We start from the raw sequence: 23,421 nt of genomic DNA, 5'->3' as shown, positions 1-23,421 counted from the left end.
ACAGCATGTTTGCTATTCCTGCCACTCTCTGTGGACACACCTGGGTTGACATTATAGGGCCACAACCCTATTTAGCATCCTTATGGCCCAAAGATGCACCTAATGTGGAGGCAGGGGAGCTTTCTCATTCCAAAGTGTCTGAAATCAAGGCTGTTCTGTAGCCTGTCACAGAGGTGTTTTGCAGGATGAAACTCCAGGTCTCTGGCAGTGTGCTGTGAACACACCTCTGTGGTTTGGGAAGGCAAAGCTGCTGAGGGAACAATGGAGGTGCATGTGGTGGCAGCCAAACCCAATAGTGACGTTGAGCATGGTGTCTTCTGTCTTCTGAGCCATACTCAAAAAACATCTCAGAAAGGACCAACCATCACAGAACAAAACATTTAGGGGTGCATGCATGGGGCATAACCAGTCTGAATGGTAGGGAGACCACTGCTTGAAGTAACATCCCATTTCTCTGTTATTTAGCAACAGAGAAAGAGGTTGAGAATTCAAAAGTTCACTGCTCTTTGCAGAAAAAGTGAGGAAAAAAGCCACTTTCTGCTACCCATGCACAACAGCAGCAGGAGCAACCAACTATCTGCACTTGACAAGGTTTGAGATTTAACTGCTTTTGCCTTTTAAAATAATCCATCATCAACTTCATTGCTGTCAACACCTGCTTTTATGCCAAAACTCCAATTACTCTTGCATCCTCTCTCTGCTTTCCTTTGAGGATCTGAGAAAGCATTGGTGTGCCCAAAGCTTTTTAAATCTTACTGGCTACGTGAGCTAGTAATTAACTAAATTACCTCTGTCTACATTCTGCCTCTGGCTTTTGTCCATAGACTGTCATGGCTAGAGGAAATTATCAAGTCCAGCTAAGATTATGCTTTTTGCTTATGAACTCTCTTGCATTTTTAATAAATGCTGCATTTTGAGCTGTTGACAATAGAAAAACAGCACCTCTGAAACAAACGTTATTTTTAAAAAGCTAGAAACCTCATAGCCTACTACTTGAGGATTAATTCTTTGCCCAAAATCAGATTTTTTTCCCTTGGAAAGCTGAATACAGTAGTTTTCAATCAAGCCAAACTGAACTTCCTTATATCATTTAGCCAAATATACGCTTTCAGTTATGAGAGAGTTCACAGTTCCACTACTTTTTCTGTGATATCTCAGGAAATCTCCAAAATTCTGTCACCCAAGCTGCCTGTCAGAACAACATCGACTATGTGGGAGCACAGCCCTCATCTTCACTGTCTTCTCACAGCATCTCATCCAATGTGAAATCTGACCTAATCTGTCCCCAAAAGCAGCTGAGTAAGAGACTCTGTACAAGTTTCAGTAAACCATTAGAAGACTGTTTGAACATTGAGGCAAACCAAAAGGAGATTGTCTACTTGGGAATTCAAAATATAATTTTCTTGATATATGAAAACATTTGTTAATCTAGGTGTTTCTAGATGAAATACATCTGCTAAAAGAAATCCCATGCGTTTTCTAACTTGATGGGATTTCTTGGCTTGTTTTACTAAATATGACATTCCTAAGTATGACTTTTACCCTGAAAAAATCTACAGAATGAAAAGAGAACTAGTTTTTGTTGCTAGCATGGTATGAAAAATTGGCCACCCCAATACACAGCACTCCGCAGTTTTGCTTAGATATCATCCATCTCCCTGAGTTTATGGTAGGTTTCTCATTCCTCCCATCATACTCACTGATTACTGCTGCTTTTACCTGAGAAACATTTAGGATTCATCTTTACTCTTTACCATGCTGAGACAATTACTCAGAACACAGCAGTTTCCAGAGCTATTCCTTAATTACACTCATTGCTAAAATAATGGTTTGATTTGATAAATATCTTTAATTTGAAACTTTCATGTCTCAATATCTGCACCACAAGTAAAATGCTGAAATCCCACTAACAGGATGGAACACATCTAACAATATACCTCTGCAATGAGGAGATTTTTTTTCCTTGTTCATTACTAAGCCTTAATTTCTCCTTTGGGTTCTGTTAATTCTCAGAGAAAGAAAAGCAAAATAATGCAGAGAGGTGCAATACACAGGCATGGTATGAAGTCACAAACTGTGGTTGCCATAAAATAAATGGAAATTTTCAAGATGAAGTAAAATTATGGGGACAATGGGAGCATTTCTTACAGATTCATTGTAGAAATTGCAACCAGCATCCAGCTGAAGACCAAGTTCAGCATGAGGAAACTGCTCCCTAAAAGACCTAGCAAAGATTAAAGCAGATCAGCTAATACTAGCTGGAACAGGAGTATTTTGGCTTCAGCTGGGTTATTCTTGACTTGTGTCTTTAACGGGTATTGTTCATATTTGTTTTTTCTTGCAATCTGAGTTACATAAATTGCTATGCAAGCACAAGATAATGTTTTCAAATAGGCTCATTGACACATTAATCTACAGCACTATAATCAGCCTGAAGATCAGATTTTTATTTTTTTCATTAAGCAGTGAATGTCAGCTCCTTTGGGCATACAAGGTGTCATCAACTTTATGCCAGCTTTGCTGACTCATATAAATATCTACACTTGTAAGCATTCATTTTCTTAGAGCTACAGCACATTATGTACTAAAGGAGATCAGAAGTAAGCAAAATCATCTGGAAAATACAGTCTAAATTTATATTGCTTCTGCTGAGAGGATTAATTTAGCTGTCTGGAGATAGAATATATATTAAGCCATTAATGTTTATAACTCTAGAGACACAAAATAACTCATTTTACACCACCTATCATTACCACACTTGTTTTGTTCGTATGTTCTCAAAATGTTCTTTTACCTGAGTGCTGAGAGTACCCTGAAATTATTAAGTACCACTATGTTCAAGAGCAAAAGCATTCTGTGGTTTGAATTTCTTGAACCTTTGAGAAAATTGGATGCTTTGTTTTTCAGTTGAACAGCACACACTGAAAACAAACAGCACCTTCCTTTACTAAGGATGTGTGCTCTTAGCTGCTTTGATGGCAAGGTATATAGATAGTATTATCTGAACTTATGCTACTCTTTCAAAGTCTCAGCTGCTGAAGTATCATTTCATAAAATCTGAGCGACTCCCTCATTTACTGAACAACACCCAAGGGCATCACAGGAGGACAATGCCACTTTTGCTGCAGTGTAACACTGGGGCAGAGAGTATGGGTCATTTTGGCAGCCCCTCTCTTCTTCCCAAGTCATGTGGGCAGCAAAGAAACATGGGAAGAGACAGAAAAACTGCATCATAGTGGAAGGATCAGGAAAAAAAATTGGATTCAGTCTTGGGGAGAGCTTTAAAATATTGAAATAGAATATTTTATAAAGAGAGTTATCCCTTGACAGATAATTATTCTATATCTTTGTCTTTGGAAATGGACATAGACAAAATCTACCTCTCTGTGGGAGAGAGGATAGCCTGAATTCCATGTAAATTGACAGATGACTGGGTTCAGCATGTATCTGTAGATTTATTGATGTGGTCTTATGATGTTTTCACTGCTTCTGAAGTCAATTTTCACTAAGTCTTGAAAGTAAAGCTTTTGAATTACATATTGTCTCCTTCTGCACAAAAGCTGAACAATGGGTCCAGCTAGTTAAGGACTGAAGACAAGGAGCTACTCAGCTCGCCCTGTCAGATGCAGAATAAGTCCTGATTTTATTTATCTTTTTTACTGCACTGTCTTCATTCATATTTATCATTTTGAAATATGTTAGAAAAACTTAAAACTTTTGCATTTAGGTGGTTCAGGGAAATAAATGGTAATGGAATTCTGAGGCATCTCTTTTTAAGGTCATCAGAACAAAATTGGTATGGGTGAGCCTTTATTCTTCACAGCTACAAAAATTAAGCTGACAGCCTCTATCTTTTACAAGTGGACTCCCTTCTGTGAGTATCAGTAGTGAACAGCAACATCTGGTAACTATGAACACTGTTTCACCTGAATACCAGCTTTTATGGTGTTATTTCAATAGTTCTTGATTTGATAGTTCACTGTAATATTTTATATTTTCACAGCTTTATCATTATAATAGAATAAAAATATCTAGATTCTCACTGCCAAGAACATTTAAACTGACATTAATGCTGTTCTTTGCACACTTCTAATCATAAACTGACTAAGAGAGAAAACCAACATCTGTATGCCTTTATAAAAAACAGCTATTTTAGCAGAAAACAACTATCTATTAAACTGGTTAAATGCAATTTTAAATACTTTCTGAAGAAGTATTCTTAAGAATACACAAGTTCAGTAAACTTTCATAAAGTATGAGAAATCCATTTTAAATTTTAAGCAATAATTTCACTGCATCTGTACACCTGGCAAACTAAATTTGGCAAACTTTGCAGTTTTCTCATTTGAACTGCATCTTTAATATCAATCTATTCCAGTGTTTGTAAAACTATACAGTGAGGAAGATATTAGAACATTAGTATCCCAGTGTTTGCTCTGAAAGAAATCAACCCAGCCCTGGAAACTTTCCATCACGAATTTGACAAAACACTATGCTGAATTCAGTGAATAACAGAAGTTACTCATTTGAAACTGAGGTGTTATGACCATGCTGTTACCAATCACACATTTGCTGGTCTAAATGAAGTGATGCCTTTTTCGTTGGTCCTAAAATTACGAGCCAGACACAGTTAGGGTGATAAAAAGGGGTTGCCTTTATAAAGATCCTTAGGTGCACAGTTCACCAGGTGGAAAATGCTGAAGATGCACACACAGCATAATGAGTATACAATTTTTATAGGTTTTGCAAATTAGCATATTTGACAAGAATCACCAACTAGAATTTTAATTGGTGAGGTAATTCCCCCTTGGTTCAAGCCCCTTCTAAATCTTCCCCCCTCAGATGGGAACTGAACTTTGTTTATAAGAATATATCTCAAAGAGCTGGTCTCAACCTTGGTTGACAGGAAAAACCAAGATAGGATAGGAGCCTCGGACCCCCAGCTTGGAACCCTTTGGAATGTGTTTTGTTTTTCTGCCTATCAGGTAGGGTAAGAAAAAGTACTGGAGCTAGCTTGAATACAATAATAGACTTACAAATATATGTGCAAAGAATACAGAGAATATATGAAAGAAAAAAGGCAAGAAATCAATTCAGCATCATAAGCAAGGACCAAAAGGAAATCTGAGTCACACAGAAAACAGAGCTTAAACTGCATTGCCTTCCAGTCTCAGATGTACAAGTAAGCAAGGGTGAATGATGTCTTGAGGCCCAATACTACCCTACTGCTGTCTTATGACCTAAGTAAACCTTTTAAAAGTCAGATGACGTGCACTCAGCGTATATTTTTGTGACCACATTAAAAGTTTCCTTCTTAAGAAGAAACACACCTAGGAACCTGAGTGCCACAAACTCAGCTTTGTAATATTCTCAGCTGAGTTGTTTTGACATGTTACAGACCCAGGTAGAGCACCTGAGCAACCTGTTCAACACAGAAGCCTAAAAGATGGGGAGAAAAAGAAAAATTCTGATGCCCAGAATTTATTAATATTTTCATTCAGGCATGTGACAGAGGACCCCAACTGTTGGAAGTTCCAAGTCTCCACAGACAAGATAGCATTTTATCTGTGTAATGTGTCCCGTGCAATTTCTCAAACTGTAAAGGGGTGAGGGAAGGAAAACTCTGCTTCCTCCTTCTTTAGGCTGAAAAGCCACATGGCAAACTATCAGATTATCACACCAACAAGCAGGAAAGTGGATACACAGTGAGTGAACTCCAATATAGAACCACCAGGGTACAAACTCCTGATTTAGGTTGCCAGGGAACAGCGCTGGCAGGAATGCAGCCAGAGCCCATAAATGCTCTGAGTGTTAGGCAATGACTGACCAAAGCTTTTAAAGGTCTAGCTGTGAGACTACAATGACCATTGTAGCACTCAAACGTTAAATCTCTGTTCATCCCTCATTAGATCTGTCACTGGTGGTGGGCCAAGGAAGAACTTTATGGACTCCAAATCCTGAAAAACTGTAATGTTGACTACCTGGATGAACAAGTTTGAATAATCTTCCACAGCCACAAGAAAATGCAGCATAGATGTGCCTATTTTTACTTCATACACTCATTTCATTGAGGAATATTGTCCAATTTACAACAAAGTCTGCAAGTCAGGGACCATATCAGAGTAAAACGGACTAAATCAATCTAAGCTAACCTTAGGGATAAACTGAGTTCTCTCTGATTTATAACGGTACCTTCAAAGGATGGTTAGATGTCCACAGTATCTGTGTTAACATCAAATACATATTATCTATAGGAAGTAGAACACTGTATATAAGTAATTTTGAAGGAAAAGAGAGAAGATTTCTTCAGGCAGTTTTCTGATGGTCAGTGAATTTTTTTCTGCCAGGATTACAGTCTTTCATTGGACTTTAAAAGAAAGTGGTCATTTTCATTAAAAAAAAAAAAGTTCTTCTGATGGGGAAAATGTGTATAATGGGCAGGAGCTGATGACATAGGATTAAAAACAGAATTTTCCCATTATAAAAACCCTCATACTGTTGGCAAGATATGTCATGTTTTTCCTCTCCCTTCTGCTGAAGCATTAGACAAAGAGACTGCTGGAAGTAGAATAATGGACCTGAAGGACCAAAAACACAATCTGGTGAAGCAGATTGTGTTTTTGTATTCGGAGCTATTTAACAAACCACATTGTGAATGGAGTCTGCAAAATCAGTACCTTGATAACCTTTAAACGGGGTTTTATATTTGCCAGATGGATCATGGCAGAACCTAGTCAAGACTGGGGTCTCGTTCAGCTAGGTAATCAAAAAACATGAGAAATTAGGGCTTGGAGGTGAAACAAACATTAAAATTACAGTGTGCTATTAAACAAAGTATAGAAGCATCTGAACAAGCAGAGAGAAATTATCCCTACAACTTGAACTTCTGCCACCTATTGAGAAGCTTTTCCTCCAGAGCTCAGTCTCTAAGGCCCCTTAGAGACTCTCAGTCCACAATTACAACACTCTAAAATGCTATGGGACACAAGAGATCGACAAAGTTTAGGTATTTGCTTAGCTGGCTATTGAGCACCCATCACAAAAAAAAATTTTCCTGCTTTCATACCCTTGCATCCTTCTTCACCACACATCTAAATCTGTTCTTCCAAGGCTTTTCTAGAGCAGGTTCCCGGAGCAGCCGGCCAGGTGCTCTGTTAGCCCTGGCCAACAACTTGCAGCTCCATTTGTAACTTGTTTGGTCTCCATTTGTTCAGATGGAGACGTTACTATGCTCCCTGCCTTGTTGCTTGCTATGGCCAACACATCTCAACAAAAAATATTAAGTAGAATGTCAGAAGGATTTACTGTTGCAAACATAAAAAAATCATCTTCATCATTATAAGATATGAATTGCATTTTGAACTAGAGTCAGAGGAAGAAACTTCAGCAATAAAAATTAACAATGTATCCGTTTATGGCCTTACAGTCCATTGCTTATTGAGTTAGCTCAGTTTCCTCTTTGATGGAATCATAAAGGCTTCAAGTGGAAAAACAATTTGAAAGACACATTTGTTTATGATCTTTCACTACTAAGAACCCATCTTTCAGAAAGAAGTGCGGTGCAGAAGACAAGCTGCCTTCACTCAGCAGGGTGTGCTGTGTGTACAGGAGTGCTGAGAAGAAACTCCTCAGAACAGGCACTTTTTCAAGGTGAAAGAAAATCCTTGTCAAATCCTGGCAGTGAAAGAAAATGAGAAGGTATGATTAATAGCATCATTAAAAGTAACAAAATAAACCATGAAAACTTAACAATCTAACATCATGCAGGGAGCCTATGAATATGAAGAATCCATTTAATTTATGTATGTTTTAGTGGTTTGCTACATTTCTAAAGGGTATGCAAATGTATTCCCCTTTTGACTGAGCAAAGTTTCCAACACCAGATTATACAAATATCCGCTATCTCCCTGTGCATTCCCACTGGTACGAATAACACATTCCATGGCTATTTAAGAGTTGTCAGTCCCTTTTCCTTTTTCTTCACTGTAGGAGTGGTTAGGCATTGGAATAAGTTGCGCAGGGAAGTGGTGGAGTCACTGTCTCTGGAACTGTTCGAGAGGTGTCTGGATGTGGCACTTGGGGGTGTGGTTTAGGAGTGATTATGGTGGAACTAGGCTGACTGTTGGACAACATGACCTTGAAGATTTCTTCCAATCTTGATGATTCTGAGATTCTGTAAATTAAGTTGGGATCTTAGCTCCAGTTTGCACAAGTAAGCAATACTGATTTCAGCCACTTGAAAGAAATACACTTAGTATAAAGAAGAGAAAACCCACATAGAAAGCTTCTTTGCTTTGTTTAAATCAAGATGTTTCTTCTACTTTTTTCTTTTAGAAATGGCAACACGTGTTTACAAAGAAAATAAAAATAACCCTTTAAGTAATCAGTTTGTTCCCTGATCCAAACAATTGATAAAACCCCCTAAGAATGTTACCTTTTCCTGCTGGAACTTTGAACAGAACCATATTTTTATTATTAAATATTCATTTTGTATGGAGGAACCTGCTTAAATTGCAACTTATTAAAGAGATACAGACAGGACTCACTGGTACTTCTGCATTACATGATACACTAAGTTGGAAAAGGTGTCGTAAAGGATGCTCAGTTTATTGTTTTTATGACACAAAAGCAATAAATCTGGTTGAACGTAAATCCAAGAATATTCCAGAGAGCTACATAACTGTTAGATCAATGCAACTTTGTTCTGCAACTACAAGCAGAATTTCCAAATTTCTAGACAATACATTATATATCTCTAACCATACTCCTGCAAACACACATTCTTCTAGCTCTAACTCAGATCCATTTTCCCTCTCTATCATTCTTAATTTTAATTTCTTTTTATGTACACAATATAGGAAGGGACACAAAGCATTGTTTTATAAATTACCTCTGTCCAGGGAGAACACTTTCTAGTTTCACAGAACGGAGAAAGAGGTAGGTCCAGGCAATCAAATCAGTCAAATTAAGATCCCATTCTTCCCTTAAAATTCATTTCCTGACACACAAATTCCTGCCACTTATTGCTCTCAACTGCCCAGGCACTCCTGTGTAGGGAATACTTGACAAAACATTGGCAGTACTACATGATGGATCTTCTGACTCAGGTAAGACCAGACATCCCACCAGCTCTCATTTAAATTTCACACATTTTTCATTTCCTCATTCTGGTAACATCACAGATTTCTCTTAGTACTAACTCATAAGTCACTTTTTTCTGCCATTGCACTGTCATGACCAATCTCACTTTCCTCTTCCTAAAACTCGTGTGCAATACTTTCTCTCCCCATCACCCATTCTTTTTCATCTTTATTTTCTGCTGTTTTCTCCACTAATTCCCTGGAATTTATTGCTTCCTTTCAGCATCCTTTCTTCTTGTCCCTGAAATGACTGACATTACTAGAATTCATAAACGTGTATTTCACAATTCATGATAAAATAGAAAAAAAAAATCAAAAACAAACCTGAGATTTTAATAAAACAATCTCACAGTTACTGTTATAGAATAGAAAAGTTTAATTTCTACGATAGCATTGTCTTTATCCCTGAGGCTGTTTGCATTTTTGCTATCTATATGGTGGTTATTGAAGATGATCAGGTCGTGTTTCACACTAGGTCATCAGACTGGGTAACTGGAAGCTCGTGTTTGACCAGAACAATGAAATAAGCATTTTAGCAACACAACTGGACATTTTTTAATACTTCAAATTATTGTCATAATGAAACTTCTTTTATCAGTTAGGTCTTGATGTAAATTAGCAATGACTAGCAGTTATGACTTAGAGCAATAAATAAACAAACAAAAAAACCCATATCTTGTCCCAACTAGAGGTTTATCTGATTGCCAGTATTAGGTATATAATCATAAGAGGCATGATTTCCTTGGGGTTTTGCTGCTGCTTTTATCTTTTTGCTATAAGAACTTTAGAAGAAAATATATCTTCTAACCATATAACCTTGGCTTGTGTTGTGCTGCATCTCAAAAGAATTTTACTAGAAAGGCTGGCATATTTTTTGATCTACAAACTATCCTCACACCCCTTAGGTGAACCAGCTACAGTGTTTCTGTCATGTACCATGTTGTCTGTTTATCTCTAAATTTTTGAAAGTACATAATTTTATAGATAAATATATCTTAAACATACCTTGCAAAAGCTGATAGCAAACTGCTGATAGGGAGGTCAGTTATCCCAGCATTTTCGTACACCCTGTACTCCTGTAAAGGTCAGTTTCCTCTCGGTTTGAAAACTCGAAGGCTGCTAGAAGGCACAGTATATACAATCATAGAATCATGGAATGGTTATGGTTGGAGGGAATATATAAACTGAATGCTAATGAGACACAGAGCATTGTATTCTGGCACAGAATATTTATATCATTTTTCTCTTAGTACAAGCTTAACTGGCTATTTTAAGACCCCAAGACAAAAATTAATAGTTCATGTTTTTCCTTATCAAATCCATCCTGTGAGACTACACAAGATAATTAGACATACAAGAGGATTTCAGAAAAAATTAAAGAAATTTATGTCAGGGCTGGCAGGCTTAAAAATTAAGCACACCTGCTTGGCTGTTGTAAGCAATTGTGTTTCCTTGCCCCACTAGTCTGCCTACTAGCAACATTCTTTGTAAACCAGTGAAGTGCAGAAACATTGTGAATATTTTGTCAGTGCCTCTCTGCCTTTAAAATTTATAAAAGGTGGCTGTAATTATAAATCCTTACAGTATTAATTTTGTTAGGGTATTATTTAAATAACTGACTCCTTATACATAACTTGAAAATTAAGCTTTTAATTTAAATCTTGTGAATCAGTCTTTTGTGACAGGTTGGGTATACAGGCTGTCTCTCGTGGGGTTTTCCACAGCCTGGCTCCAGGACACATCAACTCAACTTCTGCTGAATTGAATGGGAATCGATTCATGCAATTCCCATGACAGTGAGTTTCGCTATATGTGAATCAACACATACAGGTAACCAGGGTGACCACCAAACCACAGCGGAAATGCAAAGAGTAGATTTGTTTCATTGCCTCACTAACAGTGCCAGGTGACAGAGACACACGGGGACACAGGCTCCGTTAGGTTTAGCTAATCCTAGCAAAAAGCTAAAGCAAAATCTAAAGCAGAAAGTGGACACTAATGAGCACTAGATTCCAGTATACCCTTTCCTGAGAAAGTAAGCTGCATAGCAATCACAGAACCCTGCTCATTACTAATTAACTACTAACAGATCTAGATTCAGTCTAGCACATCCCAATCAAACCTATCATTTTCTCAAACCCTTCACAACCCACACTGGCCACCAAAAAGGACTGTTGTTGTTTAACCCCGGCCAGCAACCAAGGCCCACACAGCCACTCACCCCCTCCCCCACAGCAGGAGTGGGGAGAGAATCAGAAAGGTAAAAGCTAAAAATGCATGGGTTGAGATGAAGATAGTTTAACAGGGAAAGCAAAAGCTTTGCACCCAAGCAAAGCAAAGCAAGGACTTCATTCACTGCTTCCCACGGGCAGGCAAGAGTTCAGCCATCTCCAGCACAGTAGGGCCTCATCCGTGGAATGGTCACCTGGGAAGACAAATACCGTTGCTGCAAACGTTTCCCCCTTCCCCCTTCTTCCCTCCACTTTATATACTGAGCATGATGCCACATGGTTTGGAACATCCCTTTTGGTCGGTTGGGGTCACCTGTCCTGGCTGTGTCTCCTCCCAACCTCCCATGCACCCCCAACTTCCCTGCCAGCGTGGCATTATGAGCAGCAGAAGGGGCCTTTGCTCTGTGCAAGCCCTGCTCAGCAATAACAAAAGAATCTCTATATTATCAGCCCTGTGTTCCACACAAATCCAAAACACAGCCCCACACCAGTCACGGTGAAGATTAGCTCTATCCCAGCTGAAACCAGCACAAGCTAGTAGTCCATGAGCGCCATAAATATACTGCTTTAGCCTCTGAAACAAAAAGGCTATTAATAGTTCTCCTGCAGTTAAAGCTTTAGTTTATGTTTTGTAACAAATATTTAGACAGCTTCAGCCTGTTCCCTGACAGAATAGGATACACCAATAATGCCACACCCTGGTGGTGGAAAGTACTGCCTTGGCTGGATGAAAGCAACTGATCCTTTGTCAAACTATCCCAAAGCAAATGAATTCACCAGTCCTCTGCCCAAACCTGCAGAAAGGGGGTGACACAGTGTTTGCCAGATAGAGACCTGTGTCTTCTGATCTTACTTCAAAAGTACTGTCATAAGTATCTTGATGCCATTCTTCTGAGTAATACCTGAACTGTCCTGGTTTAGCCATCCCAACCAGACTTCCTGGTCAGGCAGCACAGCTGGCTCTCCTCTGGGACAGGAGAAATGGGTTTCTCCTCCCTAGGCCCAGCATGAGCACCTCACATCCCACAGGAGATGCAGTGCTTAGGATGTGCAGAAGGTGCTCCATCAGGCCTCTCCCAAGGCTGCATCAACCCCCTGAGGAGAAGACATGCAACAGATGCGGGGCTCTAAATGGATTTGTTTATTGATCTGACTCCAAAATAAAATATAGGCAGAAGAAATTCGTCTGTACATAATACTACAGAGTGAGACAAACTTCTCCCTGCATGTTAGGAGATCTGCTTCCTCCTGTAAAGAAACCCTCTGTTTTAAACCAAATCACAAGGCTTTGTTTTAAACTACTGCAAAGTCTATGTTGATTTCACCGAGGTAACACCCAATCTGTATTCAGCCAGCTGTTTCCACACCTTATACTTACCCCTAACTCTTTAGCACCTATGTATAGAGATTTGGTTTTCATACTTTAACTCTTGTAATGGCCCATTTGTGGAAGGAACACAGTTTATCAGCATCATATTGCCTGTTAAAGAAAGCTCAGGTTCTGAACACATCTATCTATCTGTTTGACACAAACTGCTAAATGCCATTTTCAACCGTATAAGATGTCTGTATCAACCCCTGGTATAGATTTATCAGGTGCTGGCTAAAGGAAGTCAACAATTAAAGCTGTCAGAAAAAATATATTTGAAATCCATAAAATTCTAAATTCACCATCAGACAATAGGCAAATACATAATTGAAGAACACATCTCATTGCCTTTAAAGACGTTGATGACTTCCAAATGGAGGAAATTTGTGTCACTTTTAAAGCACAGAGCATTATTGTGCTAACAGCCCATTAAATCACATCATCATCATTTGTATTACTGCAGCAAGAAGCATAAATGTACCTTAAATATAAAAGCTGTATTGTAAAACTTGCATTTGACAGGCTATAAACCTTCTTTTTGGTATTTCTTTCTTCATTGGTAGGTGAACTATGGAGGTTTGGTTGGAAAACGTTGCACTAACCAAAGGGTCACATGAGGTTTCCATATGAGGTTTTTAGAGCACTCAAATTTCTGTGGTATTGAAACACAACAGCTCTAACATTAGTAAATGAAAGGCAAGAACTTACACACATTAATTTTGGCTCCCTTCTATACAGATTTGAAGGTCCATCCAACAGCAAAAAAAAAAGCTAAAAACACCTGCTCTCTGGTCAGCACCACAATTTCTGGCCTTTACCACTTCTGGTTTCCACTGGTAGGTGAAAGCTGTTAATCTATAGCTTTCCCCAGTGCTATGGGAAGTTTGTAAGAGGAGGATAAATGAGCATTTCTCAGAATAAATCTGAGTGCTAAATGAGCTTCAGCATGCACACTATGTAGATGACTTCTCCGAGCCCCTTCTGGGGCTATTTTCTGTAATCTGCAGTTGTTTCAGGCTGTTACCTTACAGATTTAGCTTAGTGCTGCAAAAGCTCCTCACATCATCCCACGGTCTTTTAATGCCAGCTTTTGTAATGGAAAAAAAATCTATCGCATAAGTTGGTTACAAAAAAATTGATTCAGCTGAAACCTTCAAAACCACTAAGAAATCTTGGAATATTGTGTTCAAAAGAATACCCTCCATCATGCCCATGCTTTAGGTGAGGTTTTGATGTAATGATGTGTAGGTAGCTAATAGAAAGAGTGGGGAAAACATCAGTTTTAAAATACTCACACCAAAGCATTGAAGTACTTCTGAAAAAGCTGCTTAAAATTTTCTTTATCAGGAAGAACCAACCGAATCTTACCCTGATTCAGAGAGATATAGCAAGACCTAACTTTACAGACTGTATCAAAGCTGATTTCATAGGATTAGCCTGGGTTGTACTTCAGATGCAATGCTGATGTCCCTCTGGACAGATTATTTGTCACAATATATTACAGCTGATTCATGAGTACTGAACGCTAAGGATCCTGCAAAGCTATTAATGATAGCTATGACTCCTAGTTTACCGTCTAAACTCTGCAAGCATGTAATTCATTTCAGGAAGGTGAGAAAGCTATTAAAAAGTAGCATAATGTGACTCATTCTGTCAGGCTGTATAAATAGTGTAGGAGAAGCAGAGTTTGTCAGCATCTCTCCTGGCTTTGGATGTCTCTGAAGGGTAGTTCACTTCCCCTCTAGATTGGGTGGGTGTCCTGCTTCCTGTTCTTTATTTACCTATAAGAGAAAACTTGATTACCTGTAAGAGAAACTACCTGTTATGTTAGTGATAGAAAGTTCTGGTTCTTTCAACCAGTATTTTACCATTTCATGGCAAACAGACCTAAATTGAAAGCTGTTTCACTACTAGAAAACCCCACACCTGACTCGTCTGCTAAGGGTTTAGTCAAAGCAAGGAGGAGTAAATCCCTTATATCATACTAGGAATTAATGATTTACCCAACTTCTGGTGTATGTAAGCTTTTATGTGACATTTGCTCTGAAACTGCAGTCTATTCAGATTACAATTAAACATAGAAAAGCTGCCTTTGTAATGCGTGCAGAAGTGGATTATAGATCTCCTGCTGGTGTTTACAAGACTGCTTAACAGTCCCAAACTGTTTGAACTTCCCTTCCTATCCTTTGTCATACACTGTGGCCCAGACTGCACTTCTCACTGGGAAGCATCCCTCACAACACTTTTGTCTTCTGGATTAGTCTGCATTTCTGGGCAAGTAGAAAACCATGACTAACTAGGCTCTGAACACAGTAACATTAAATCACAGTTTCAGTTTCCATTAGAGAAAACATTTCGAGCCTGTAAGAAGGCAGAGAAAAATATTGAATATGTGAGTCAAGGGTAATAAATACCTATGTGATCCTTCCTGAAATGATAATTTTCATGTGAACTCTAAAGTTCAGTGTTGTCACAAGGAGTAACAAAGATATATGGAAGGGTGAATCCCTGTGGGAGCCTCTTTTGCCTTAAGCCTGGCCAAAGGCCAATGTTGCCCCATTCCCATGCAGTCTTCTAAATTCTGAGTTCATAACTCCTACTAAGTTGTTCAAAATCTTGTCAATGGATCACAGAAATAGTAAAAAATTAGTGCATATAGGCTTCCATTGTGTCCCATACTCATTAGCCGTAAATCAGCCCCAGGCAGTCCTCCCCCATTCAGAGATCACAGAAAGATAAATTTCCCTTCCCATTTTAAATAGGCTTTGTCAGTTCTTAGAGAATACCTACAGTAGTCAGACAGAAGGAGAAGAAATTATGAAAGATGATAACATTCTGTCATAAAATGTGTGAAATTAAATTTAAATTAATTTTAGTATATTCATTACAGGTAAGAAATAATTATTTCCAGCAGTTAAAAAGTTCTTCAATATTTCAGACACAATAGTTATTAAATCTTTTCAGGAATTACCAGTAGACTTTTGAAGCTATAATATAAGGGGCCTTTACCTTAGAAAGTATATTCAGTCTGAAATAGAACCTGTAAATGGATTTTTCTTATCATCGTTGAAGAAGTGTAAACTTAATCTAGTTTCTGGTTCTTTATCTCAATTCTTTTTTAATTGACATTCTGCTTAAGCTAATGAAAAACCACCCTCTCTAAAGTCACTGCAGTTACTACCTTATTCTGGCCTTGTCAAGAATGACTGACAGAAAGGTGAAGCTTAAACACTGATAGTTTGAAATCTTCCTGTTAATCCAAAGTCACTAAAATCTTAGAACTCTTCAGACTGAACATATAGCTATTATTCTTTGTAACTAACTTCAAGAGGATTTGAAATACTAGATAACATGAGTCAGTAAGACCTTGGTACACTCTTAAAACTCCACTGTAAAAGACCCATTGGTTTATTAGATATTGTGATTTATTCCAGAAAATGCTTTCAAAGAAGGATCAGAAAAAAAAAAAAAAAAGTTCTATATTTGAAGCATGATCTTTCCTACCTTCCTGTAATTCAAGCTGCCAGTTTCTCTTGAATAAAGCTGTTAGTCAGAGCCCAGACCCAGCAGATGAAACCCTGACGGAAAGGAAGTGATACTGAGTCAAGCAAACCCAACCTACAGTAGGTCTCTCTCAATTCCCATAACCTATGCCAAATGTACTTTTCCTGGACAGAGATGCAACTTGGTGACACAAGGCATTGTATCTGTCAGAAGCACATCATTTAGTGTATGTACCACATTATTACTGCACAAGAGCATTGGGTTGGAGGAATATTTTCCAGTGCAACAGGCTGAGGTAGAAAGAAGAGTGATCCCTTCTAATGATAGCCAAGGGGTTTGTTGGAGGAAAGAAATACTTCTATTTTTCAAAATTTTAGGGCAAAAAGTAAGTTAAAAACCTTGGTTTAAATTTCTATACTAAGCTTTTAATTTGGGAAAAAAGGTACGTTTTGTGTTGTGATGTGGCCATTCTTTAACCAACCCTATTCATCATTTAACTCAATATGTTCAACATCATTAAAAAATTAAATACTAGCGGAGCAGAAGATTAACATTTTTATTTTCCTCAAAGTTCTTGGAGTGTTTACATGCATTTATGTTTTCTATATTAATATTTTGCTTTTCAAGCCATCCTGGGGGCTTTTTTACTGTAATCATTTGAGCTACAACTATCAATGTACTTCTTGGAAAACAGGGCTGTAATTCATTCTCGTCAGAAACAGATGGCTGAGAAAATGAAAGCAAAAACAGAATGAAAGACAAGGCCACCTGGATCCATCAAGATGATGAGAAAAGCCTGTGAACCTAATGCCAGTGGTACCTGGAGCCAACACAAGTTGGCTTTCAAAACAAGAGCTAGGAATCAGTCAATAATAAAGATAGAAAAATAAAAATATAAGAAAACCCCTATGAAGCTGTAGGAGAAGCAGCAAACAGTCCTGAGAATTTTAGACAATCTACAAAACCACATTAGTTCACTGGGAAATTGGCTGATCAGGACTCGTTACCGTTTCTATTTCTGCTTACAGATATGACATGCAGCATGATGCTGAGGGGAATATATGCAGAGCAACCCAGAGACTTGAGCCCCTGTGCTGCACTTAGCAAAACTCACAAGGATGCCCATATTTCACATGCAAACTGTAACTCTGTGAGACTTAAAGGTACAGTACTTTTGAAAGATGTGGAGGTACAATCATAAAGTACAATATTAATTATGGTGAAACAAATGCCTTGTTCAAATAGCAGTGCTAGTCACGGGTTGCAGTAGCAGTTATCTGCAACCGCAGCCACTTTGAGCTTTTGGGTTTTATTTAAAAAGCTTAATTGGAATTTTTATTACTCCCAATTAAGCTTTTTAATTAAAAAGAAAGTTAAAAGAGGCTGGAGGCAAGTATTGCTGAAACTCATATCTACATAGACTCTGAAGGAGAAAAAAGGCGTTTTGTAAAATTGCAACTGTCAGCCAGATGCAGCTTTCAGTTTCAGCTTACTGCTGATCCCATTTACCTAGCCAGTGGCATGCTGCAAATGCAGATACACACGTCTGCTTGGAAAAACAGGCTTTCAGCTTTAAATAGCACTATAAGACTATAAATCCTGTTTCATTCCTGCAAAGGACAGATCACATGAGTGAAAAATACTACCTACTGTCCCATCTCCACTTTTTTTATTCCAGTAGCAATTTGAGTCGGGTAGATATTTTCCTTTTCTGAGATCAGGGTAGATTCACCACAAAATGAATTTAATGACATTCCAGCAGACATGGGATTACCCTCAAATTTCTCTCCAGACTTCTACATGTATAAACAGAACTGAGAACATGTTCATAAAACAGGGGCCTGCCTGACCCTTCTTATAGAACCAAACCAATATTTTAGACCCCAAATTTTCCTTCAAACTCAGTTTATCCATGTGGTCTTTAACATTTTATATGGTTTAAAGAAGGAGTGAGAACTATTATGGAGACATCTGCAATAATCAGCTGTCAAAGCAGAGACTGGGAAACATTCTCATATCCCAACAAATGAAATTTTTTTAGATAATTAATATCTTGGACCAAATATTAAAAAAATAGTATCATTCATTCTTGTCCATTAAATTTACCAGGATTTGGAAGCAAAGATACTTCATATTTAGTTCTATTTGAGGTTTTTTCAGAGAGTAAGGTAGTATTCTATCTTGTTGGATTAGCCCTTGGAATTCACTCTATTGTTCCCAGAGAATATCTGATAAAAATATTTTCTAAATATAGCCAGTGACAAAGAATTTATTTTTACTTTAATATATATTATTAAAGCGCAATAGTTAGACAGTATGTTGTTGGTGAAATAATTCTTAAAGTTTAAGTTTAGATATGCTGTTTCCCAGATATGAGAATCTCAACAGAGCTGGTTCTTACCCCACATTTGCTTCAAGTAAAAATGTTAAACTGTAAATTACTCTTCGAGAATAGATGTGTTTTACATAGGGCTTAGAGGACAAAGTCATAGAGGGGAGTGAAGATTAGTATTGTATTTTTTTTTTTTAAAAAACATGGTTAAAGAGCGGAAAGTGAAGAGATTACCCAACCAACAAGCTGAAACGTTTCTCTCAAGAGAAAGAGGCATTTAATTCCATGGGAAATTAAGGATTCAAGAAAGATTGATTTCCTCATTGTTATTGTAGATAAAGTTGTGCTTTGAGCAAAGACTAGAGGGTGAAGTGCATGGGTAAACATGTACTGTTTTTCTTAGAATGACATAAAACAAAGATTGAGGGATCTTCACCAGTTTAGATACAGTCCAGACAGTGTTTTGATATTTTTTAATAGAAATTATAAATCATGCTGGACAACTCTTGAAACAGATAATAGAATCATCTAATTACATCAGTCTAAGAACTTCTGTGTTTTCTGTGTTGTCTTTCCATCTCTTCAACATTTAATTCAGAATATTTGTGCTCGTTTGTACATCAAGATCATTACCACACAGCTTACTAAGGGAATATCCTTCACAGATATTAGTAGTCTGAGGACCAGAGATTAAATTATAATGCAGTTTTAAAAATATGAGGGCAAATCTTATTCACATTAGAGCCCAAAGATTAACACCACATAACACAGGCATGAAAAGCTTTGTACTGAAATATACTACTTTTTTTTTCTTTCTCTCTTTGACTTCTTAAGCCAAAATGTCTCTGGACTGTCAACACAAAGGGTTTCTTCTAGCCAGTGAACAGCCATGTTAGAAAAGGCACAACCTGTACGTCCCACACTATGAATTATAGATGTGGTGAATTTTGTAGGCTTCTTCCCCCAAGGTCCCCGAGGAAGCCATGAGAGAAAGCAACCACCTCTAAGCATGGTTCTCCTCTCTCTCTTGCTCACACACATAGCGTCCAAAGGAAAGAAAAGGGGGGAGCTTTGGCCCCGCCTCCCAAGCACAAATTAGTATAGATGATGAGTAGGATAAGAGAAAAAGAGCTCTGCTGCTGGTCTGCACCAGGGATAGTCATCTAAACTGACTGACCCAGGAGCTTTACAGTTGTAATACTGACTATAACTCAGGAGAGAATATGATATTGCAATTTACATTAAATGATCTAACTATGATTCCAAACTACGTTAAAATGTCAGTCATTTTATAGATCCTAATCTTTTAAAAAAGAGGCCAACACATACCATTGTTTCTCCATTATTCAGTGCTTCATTAAAAAGATTTTTTAAAAAACCTGCTGGCAATATTGCAAATACACTTAATCAGATTCATTGTTGAGCCCTAGGACATTTTTCCATATTTATGAATATATATTTTATGTATTTTCTCATAAATATGTCTCTTAGATATAGACTGATAAAATTTAAATATTAATTATTAAATAATTTTTAGCAAGGATTACAATGGGTGTTTCCATATATAAATCAGGTTATGGTGGGGTTTGTAATTTTTTTTGCAAAACTTAATTACCCAGAATCTGCTGTGGTCATACTGATAAGATGGGGACAAAGGTTTCAAGGCCAATTTCATTTGTTTTAAATGGATTATGTCATCTGATACATACTAGAAAATGTCTTTAGCAAGTGAGAAACCGAGGCAAATAAATCAGGTATAAATCTAAATTACTGGCTTTAATGTAAGAACTACATTATGTTCTCTGAGAGACTTGGTAAAATTTCTTAAGTTAGCTCTCCTGAGGGGTGTGATATCAGCTGTGGGTGCACTACCAGCACAGCTCCAGCACCACTCAGGAGTGGCTGGATGGGTGCTCACTTCTCCAGCCAAAGGAGCTTGGCTCTGATCTACGTGACTTTGGATAACATTCAGGATGTGTCCTCAATACAGTGTGGGGAGAGAGGGAAAAAAAAAAAAAAACCAAAACCAAAACCACGTTATTTAAATGAGCCTACATTTTTCCTTTCTTCTTACTAGGCTGGCTATAAATCTCTGCCTTACTTAATCTTTCCATCAGTCAATCTCAGCCAGGGAATCAGGGCACTTAAGAGCTGCTTGGTTCCGAGCAATTACCTGAACAAAAGACTGTCTGGGACTGGACTAACTATTGGCTCATCTTTATTCAGCAGCACTTTCAGATCATGAAAGGAGACACCTGGAAAATGCAAGGGAGGAGGCACAAGAAACAGGACAAATTGAAAGAGAAAAAATATACTGTAAATGTACACCGTAAGAGAAAAAGGCAGAGATGTGTATTTGTTGCTAGACCAAAGCAAAGATTTAGGTGAGAATATAGTAGCTGTAAAAAAAAAAAAAAAATAAGAAGCCTTCTCTGCTTCAGTACTAAATTTTTGCTAAAAATAAGACAGTGAACATTTCAACCACAAATAACCAAAGACTCTTTTGGACTATCTGAAATCCAGAATTAACTGCTATTGCAAATCATGATGGGAGCTTAATCTTTGGTCTCTCACATAGCTCTGCTGATCAACAAGCTGTTTATTAAACTGCCAAATTTTTCCCCCTCCACCACCTTGGAAAGCCTCTGACTCACCCTGATGTGATGTGGAAAATATTCTAAGATAAACTCAGAAAATTTTGTGTGATAAGAAAATTCACTCTAGTTGAAGCTGAGCCCTGAGACAAACTGCATGTACACATACTGAGTTTACTGCTCCACTAAGGAAAACTCCAGTGGGCAGTGACTTTGTTTTAAATGTTTTTGTAAGGATTGCAAAGACAATGATTTTTACCAATATTCTCAGGTGGAAACTTTTTAAAGTGGAAACTTTTTCACTTCCTTATATGACTATAAACAATTTCATGCAGCAATGAACTTAAGGAAACATTTTATGCAAAGATTCATAAAATTTACCATTAGATCACCTAATCTAAATATTTAGATAACCCATAGATGCTGTTCCAATTATGCTGACCTTTAACTTCATCTCTCTCCTGCATTTTTCTTTGGGTTGAATCACTTTTTATTACTTTCAGAACTATATTCAAAGCTCCTAAGTTTGTTAGTGGTCTCAAGATGGGCAGTAACTGGAAGCCTTAAGCACAGCCTCAGCCTCTAGCCCAGTTGAAGATGGAGCCAGAGCTCATACTCCTTCTCCAGTAGCACATGGTCTGCCCAGAAGGAGATTTGCAATGGGTGTCTCAGAAGTTACAACCACGCAAACATTAATTGCCAGCTTTTTGGACTTATTCATGTAACACCTTTGCTAAAGTTGACCTTGTACTAAAAAGCAAGAGCTTTCACTCCTTCCACTTAGCTTGAGGCTGGCTTTCTGTTCTGAGGATTAAGACCCTTACACAAAACCAATCTCCACCTCTCTTGGTCTTGTAACTCTCTGATGATGCCACCTAAATAGATTTTAACTCTACGGAACTCCAAACGTCCAAAAAGCAGTTGAGTTCCACAAAAGTGAGGCAGTATGCAGGGTTGGATGTTATCAGCCCAGTGAGTGAAATAAAACTACTCTGCAGTTGGAATTTCTGTCAAAGCAGCAGTGGTGCCACCTGTGAACTCCTGGCACTTACAACAAATGTTTCATGCATACATGTGTATCATTGCACAACATGCAAAGAGGTCAAAATTCTTTAAGATAAACAAAGCCAGGCTCCTAGTAATAATATTTTTTTTTAATGCTATAAAACTATAATAAATAATAGCCATAAGAAAAGGAAGAGCAATTGTGGTGACCCACAGCCCTTCTCATAGTACATGGTATGAAGTGTCTCTCTGTATTTAAAATCTTTCATCATTTTCTCCATCTGTGGGGCCTGGACATTGTGTTAGCAGTCCCCACACAGCTTTGGAAACTTGGAGCAGGGTGGAGGCTGCACAGTCCTCTCATGTTGTTTTGAAAGTATGTCTGTCTATAAAATGAATAAATACTTGCTGAAAGCTAAAAATTCTTCTGCCGGCTGTGGAGTTACTTTGATACTGGTCTTAAAGTCTCCTTAATTGAGGAGGCCACAAGTGGACCAGAACTGCCTATAGCTCTCAGCCGACATGTATGCCCATTAGCATGGAGGGTGTTTACTTATCTCTTTATAGCATTATGGCACTTTCTAATGCAGTTTAAGGGTCTGCTCTTCACAGTTATATGCACGTTGCCTTTCCTGACTTCCTTTTAATTTTTCACAAAAATTAAACTATGAAGTGTCTATGCAGATCCACTGATACTTTTGAGTACTTGGGTTTGCATTTCAAAAACCCTGATTTACTAGGAAAAAGTGACACAGAACAAGAAGTAGGAAAATCATTCTTCTTGTTATAGCAGGTGAATATCACCAGAGGCAGGGCAGACTACTGCAGCACCTTAATCACAGCAAAACAACAAGGGGCCTGTATTCTCAGTAACAGAAGGAATAGGCAGTGCAGGCATGCAATGAGCTTTGTTCAGTGCCATGAACAATTTAGCATATTCAGGATTTGGAGGATTCTAGCACATGCTGAGGTTGCAAAGAAAAGAGAACCTTCAGAACCACTCTTTCTCTTTATTCATTCTGTAAAATCTAAGAGATGATGATTTCCTATGGGTCAGACACTGAAATAACTGGAAATGTAAGCATAACCCTCCACTCCCACCCAACCCCACAAAATTATAGATCTGTACCAGTTGTGGCATATTGCAGGGCAAAAATATGTCAGTCAGGAAATCTGTGCTAGATTCACCCCTGCTGGAACAGAGGGTTGCAAATAATTTGAATAATTGCTACAGAGAGCAGGTGGT

At 38.0% G+C, this 23,421-nt stretch overlaps 1 long non-coding RNA gene across 1 annotated transcript; it reads right to left on the bottom strand.

Moving 5' to 3' along the window:
- Positions 1 to 4,630: 4,630 nt before the first annotated feature.
- On the bottom strand, positions 4,631 to 10,644 carry LOC109145310. Its single transcript, XR_002046626.3, has 2 exons — positions 10,146 to 10,644; positions 4,631 to 7,674 (listed from the first exon to the last, which is right to left on the bottom strand). It is a non-coding gene; the product is annotated as an uncharacterized LOC109145310 (long non-coding RNA).
- Between the last annotated feature and the right edge of the window lie 12,777 nt (positions 10,645 to 23,421).

The sequence above is a fragment of the Corvus cornix genome, chromosome 2 (genome assembly GCF_000738735.6).
Source record: "Corvus cornix cornix isolate S_Up_H32 chromosome 2, ASM73873v5, whole genome shotgun sequence".
NCBI classification, from domain to species: Eukaryota; Metazoa; Chordata; class Aves; order Passeriformes; family Corvidae; genus Corvus; species Corvus cornix.
Note: the sequence above shows the minus strand (reverse complement) of the source record. Positions and strands in the feature narration are given on the sequence as shown.